General features: G+C 39.3%; 2 non-coding genes across 2 annotated transcripts; both read right to left on the bottom strand.

Moving 5' to 3' along the window:
- Positions 1 to 531: 531 nt before the first annotated feature.
- On the bottom strand, positions 532 to 604 carry TRNAN-GUU (transfer RNA asparagine (anticodon GUU)). Its single transcript has one exon. It is a non-coding gene; the product is annotated as a tRNA-Asn (tRNA).
- Positions 605 to 1,525: 921 nt separating this feature from the next.
- On the bottom strand, positions 1,526 to 1,598 carry TRNAN-GUU (transfer RNA asparagine (anticodon GUU)). Its single transcript has one exon. It is a non-coding gene; the product is annotated as a tRNA-Asn (tRNA).
- Positions 1,599 to 5,957: the final 4,359 nt, after the last annotated feature.

Below are 5,957 nucleotides of genomic sequence, written 5' to 3'. Positions count from 1 at the left end.
ATTATTATTATTATTATTATTATTATTTATTATTATTATTACATTATTAAATGATTATTATTAAATTATTAAATTTATTATTATTATTACAGTTAGCTACATACGAAAGCAACGACCATAACAAGTAGGAGCAAAGAGAGTTATGATCGTTGGCAAAGAGTATATTCCAACGATGCTGCTGCCACCTACAAACAAATTACTTGAAAAAGGCGTCAAATAATATGATTTCAAAATATCGGACTTACAAGTCACGAAAAGGAGGACATTTCTTTTTTTTTTTTTAAATCCGCCCGGACCCCGTACAAAGACTTAAAAAGGAGGACATATCCGGATAAAAGAGGACGTCTGGTCAGCCTAATATACCATAACTTTTTCAACTGTTATAAGATAAGAAATTAAGTCTTTTAGTCAATATAACTAAATATTTGCCACACTCGTAACAATTGAATGACCCATAGATAATGGAAACCAGACGAAAGGTATTGGATTTCTGCGAACATCTAGAAATGAATAATTTCGAGGGAAAAATTGTTCCGGGGCCGGGAATCGAACCCGGGACCTTTGGTTAAACATACCAACGGTCTACCAACTGAGCTACCCCGGAACTCTACCCGACACCGATCCAATTTTTCCCCCTATATCCACAGACCTGAAAGTGGGCTGACAACTTAAATTGTGGTTTTCTGTTAATGAACAGTGACGTAGCGTATATAATGCAAATCAAGCTTTCAGGTATAACTCCCTGTGAAGTTGATTTGAATAATTTCGAGGGAAAAATTGTTCCGGGGCCGGGAATCGAACCCGGGACCCTTGGTTAAACATACCAACGCTCTACCAACTGAGCTACCCGGGAACTCTACCCGACACCGATCCAATTTTTCCCCCTATATCCACAGACCTGAAAGTGGGCTGACAACTTAAATTGTGGTTTTCTGTTAACGAACAGTGACGTAGCGTATATAATGCAAATCAAGCTTTCAGGTATAACTCCCTGTGAAGTTGATTTGAATAATTTCGAGGCAAAAATTGTTCCGGGGGCGGGAATCGAACCGGGACCTTTGGTTAAACATACCAACGCTCTACCAACCGAGCTACCCGGGAACTCTACCCGACACCGATCCAATTTTTCCCCCTATATCCATAGACCTGAAAGTGGGCTGACAACTTAAATTGTGGTTTTCTGTTAACGAACAGTGACGTAGCCTATATTATGCAAATCAAGCTTTCAGGTATAATCCCTGTGAAGTTGATTTGAATAATTTCGAAGGAAAAATTGTTCCGGGGCCGGGAATCGTACCCGGGACCTTTGGTTAAACATACCAACGCTCTACCAACCGAGCTACCCGGGAACTCTACCCGACACCGATCCAATTTTTCTCCCTATATCCACAGACCTGAAAGTGGGCTGACAACTTAAATTGTGGTTTTCTGTTAACGAACAGTGACGTAGCCTATATTATGCAAATCAAGCTTTCAGGTATAACTCCATGTGAAGTTGATTTGAATAATTTCGAGGGAAAAATTGTTCCGGGGCCGGGAATCGAACCCGGGACCTTTGGTTAAACATACCAACGCTCTACCAACTGAGCTACCCGGGAACTCTACCCGACACCGATCCAATTTTTCCCCCTATATCCACGGACCTCAAAGTGGGCTGATAACAAACAAAATTGGATCGGTGTCGGGTAGAGTTCCCAGGTAGCTCAGTTGGTAGAGCGTTGGTACGTTTAACCAAAGGTCCCGGGTTCGATTCCCGGCCCCAGAACAATTTTTCCCTCGAAATTATTCAAATCAACTTCACAGGGAGTTATACCTGAAAGCTTGATTTGCATCTAGAAATGAATCTTTCCAAAAGCGCAATACTTTTATCTTAGACTACAAAGATGCTGTGTGAGAATTTCAAGATATCTGAAAATAAGTAACGATAAGAGAAAATTTAAATTACCTCTCACTTTTGAAAACCCCTAATATAAACGAGTGTGTGTTGAGAGAACTTTCTTGTGACAAGCACCTTGCTGTGGCATAACGGACAAGCAGGCTCTTATCACGAATGGAATCACGACATCTGCCCCTACTGGCCCACTCTGCCCATGTTTACACGGCAGCACAATGCTCCCACTGACTCTAAATAGGCCAAGGCAGCCACCCAGTTTATTTTAGAGGGTGGGTCAGGCCCTTATAAGTGGATATATTTACAGTTTCGGGAGGAATACGTTTAACAGACAATGGATGCTTTCACTCACGAAACCGTCTCCTTGAAAGAGACACATTTTACGGCCGGTTTCACCAACATTCGTCAAATTAATGACAGTCTTCTCATGTCTGGTTAGAATCAGAACCGTTGCATCAGCTCCAATCTACAAATAGCTGATGATCTCCTAGGTTCTTTGATAGCTCAGTGTTAGGGCGTAAACTGATCACATTCAGCATTCAAAACATGTAGGTTCCAAAACGAAAAAACAAACAAACAAACATAATGGTTTTCCATATTTGTAGCCTACCTCTTCCTCTACTTAAATAAGTGTTGTAGTTTTAAACAATTGTTAAGAGAGAAGTTTTATTTAACATTCTTATTGAAGAAACTAGTTCGATTAATTAAAATGTGTCTCAGTGAAACTTACAGCAGAGTCCGTATAGGCCACTTTTTTATCTGATGCTTTTCCAATTCACTGCGGGCTAAAGCAAGGAGATGCACTATCACCTTTACTTTTTAACTTCGCTTTAGAATATGCCATTAGGAAATTTCAGGATAACACAGAAGGTTTAAAATTGAACGGGTTACATCAGCTTCTTGTCTATGCGGATGACGTGAATATGTCAGGAGAAAATCCAGAAACGATTAGGAAAAAGACGGAAATTTTACTTGAAGCAAGTAAAGCGATAGGTTTGGAAGTAAACCCCGAAAAGACGAAGTATATGATTATGTCTCGTGACCAGAATATTCTACGAAATGGAAATATAAAAATTGGAGATTTATTTTTCGAAGAGGTGGAAAAGTTCAAATATCTTGGAGCAACAGTAACAAATATAAATTACACTCGGGAGGAAATTAAACGCAGAATAAATGTGGGAAATGCTTGTTATTATTTGGTTGAGAAGCTTTTATCATCGAGTCTGCTGTTAAAAAATCTGATAGTTAGAACTTATAAAACACTTATATTACCGGTTGTTCTTTATGGTTGTGAAACTTGGACTCTCACTTTGAGAGAGGAACAGAGACTAAGGGTGTATGAGGATAAGGTTCTTAGGAAAGTATTTGGGGCTAAAAGGGATGAAATTACAAGAGAACGGAGAAAGTTACACAACGCAGAACTGCACGAATTGTATTCTTCACCTGACATAATTAGGAACATTAAATCCAGACGTTTGAGATGGGCAGGGCATGTAGCACGTATGGCTGAATCCAGAAATGTATATAGACTGTTAGTTGGGAGGGCGGAGGAGAAAAGACCTTTGGGGAGGCCGAGACGTATATGGGAGGATAATATTAAAATAGATTTGAGGGAGGTGGGATATGATGATAGAGAGTGGATTAGTCTTGCACAGGATAGGGACCGATGGCGGGCTTATGTGAGGGCGGCAATGAACCTGCGGGTTCCTTAAAAGCCATTTGTAAGTAAGTAAGTTAGTTTTAAACCATTGAGTAAAGTTATGTTTTGAACAAATGATAACATTTTTAAAGAGTCGGGAAATCTGTCATATTATGGTCATTTTTCACGGTTTTTAAGGCCATAAGTGTTTTTTTTTTATTATTTTTCGGTCATAAACATCTGGGCCCTACTGCTTATTGTACCAGCTTCGCTTCGATCGCCGATACTGAATTAAGTTATAATTGTGATGGTAAAAATCCGGAGGATTTTAATCTGGCGGCGCACACAGAAAGTCGAACCAGTGTGTCGGCTTTCCACGCTGATAACCCTGATTCGAATTCCAGCGGCTTCAACTGCAAATTGCGGTGGCTAAAAGTGGTGGTTAGTAGATTTTTTGCAGGATACTTCCGTTTCCCCTACCACCAGTCGAGCATTGCACTAGTTGCAATCTGGTCGCATCATTCATTGGCTTAAAATTAGTGGTTTTTGAATTAAATTTACACGAAAACCGTCCACGTTATTTAATTACGCCAGAGGAATAAATTATTCTTTATTATATTTTCTATCGATGTGGACAAAAATTACGATTCTACGCGCAGTAGTTATCGAATAAGAGGCTGTTAAACATTTTGAAAAAAAAATCTGAGAAAACTTTGAAATTTCCACCAATATGGTATTACATATTTTTTGTTACATACAACATGAATAGGAGGCGGATGTCGATGACCGAAAAATCTACTTAAAATGATCATTAAAATGCCCTTAAACTAATGGAAAAATGACGAGAAATTAAAATAAAATGACATTTAAATATTATTCGAAGTACTCGCACCACAACTTCTTAAAAATTATTCACCTTATTTCAATGACTGCCCTGCAAATATCGGAGAGAGGAGGCAACTTCCTGGAATTTGACTAAGATAAAGGAAAATCACATTCAACAAAATGAAGGTTTTAAGGGAAAACTGTAGATTTTAATGAGGGTTTACAAAACAAATTGTGGGCGCAGCGTGCATTCTTGCAATCTGTGTTTTAAAAACAAGTCTACTACCATAGACATCCCTTCCGAATCATGTTGGGGACACAATGTCCTGTCCAGGACACGGTGAAAGTTTCCTCTCTTCCAAACATAAATTCTAAAGAAACCCTCGTACCGACAAAGAACAGTAGCGGTCAAAGCCCTCACTTAAACTAAGATGTTGTCAAGCATTTTATATTACTTCTGTTGTGTGAAGTGAAGCCTTCAGTGGAATGAGGGATGGACTTTAGAGTCTGTTCCAAACTATAAAACTCAAACTTCACTGTTATTCACTTATTCAGTAGGAAATTACTATTGACCTATTTGCTTAGAAAAAGATTTAACAGGAAGTAAAATGCCATGTATTGTGGGTCCCTATCACCACGGCATGGCGCGTCCTCAGGTTGCGGATCGAGGAGACGGCCTCCAGATATGGAGGGTAGCTGTGAATATATTGAATAAGCAGTCGTGGACAGCCGATGAGGGGTGGTCTTCCAACTTGGGGGTTGGGCGAAGGGTTAACAACCCATCACCGTAAAAAACAGCTTGTTACGAATCCTTCAAATAAGCCTCGGAATGGGACTGATTCTCTGGCACGACCACAGCAAAGGAATAAGGTTTTGAGATTTAATCTGAAAGTTAGAATTTATAAAACAGTTATATTACCGGTTGTTCTTTATGGTTGTGAAACTTGGACTCTCACTTTGAGAGAGGAACATAGGTTAAGGGTGTTTGAGAATAAGGTGCTTAGGGAAATATTTGGGGCTAAGAGGGATGAAGTTACAGGAGAATGGAGAAAGTTACACAACACAGAACTGCACGCATTGTATTCTTCACCTGACATAATTAGGAACATTAAATCCAGACGTTTGAGATGGGCAGGGCATGTAGCACGTATGGGCGAATCCTGAAATGCATATAGAGTGTTAGTTGGGAGGCCGGAGGGAAAAAGACCTTTGGGGAGGCCGAGACGTAGATGGGAAGATAATATTGAAATGGATTTGAGGGAGGTGGGATATGATTTTAGAGAATGGATTAATTTTGCTCAGGATAGGTACCAATGGCGGGCTTATGTGAGGGCGGCAATGAACCTCCGGGTTCCTTAAAAGCCAGTAAGTAAGTAAGGAAGGAAGTAAAATGCATTCCAAATGATCTAAAAGTTCTTCAAAGTATTAAAATGACCAAAAAATGCCGAAAAAATAAAAAAATGACCTATTTAGTTCAAAAACATAAAAAAATGCAATATAAGAAATTATGTTTTTACGTTGATATTAACATATGCCGGTAAAGGATTTCTATATTAACAGGCATCGTCCTAATGTGAAAAATAAGAACATCCCCCCCCTAAA

This window comes from Periplaneta americana, chromosome 4, assembly GCF_040183065.1.
Source record: "Periplaneta americana isolate PAMFEO1 chromosome 4, P.americana_PAMFEO1_priV1, whole genome shotgun sequence".
In the NCBI taxonomy this organism is placed as follows: Eukaryota; Metazoa; Arthropoda; class Insecta; order Blattodea; family Blattidae; genus Periplaneta; species Periplaneta americana.
The sequence above is the reverse complement of the archived record's forward strand: the minus strand, read 5'-3'. Positions and strand labels throughout refer to the sequence as shown.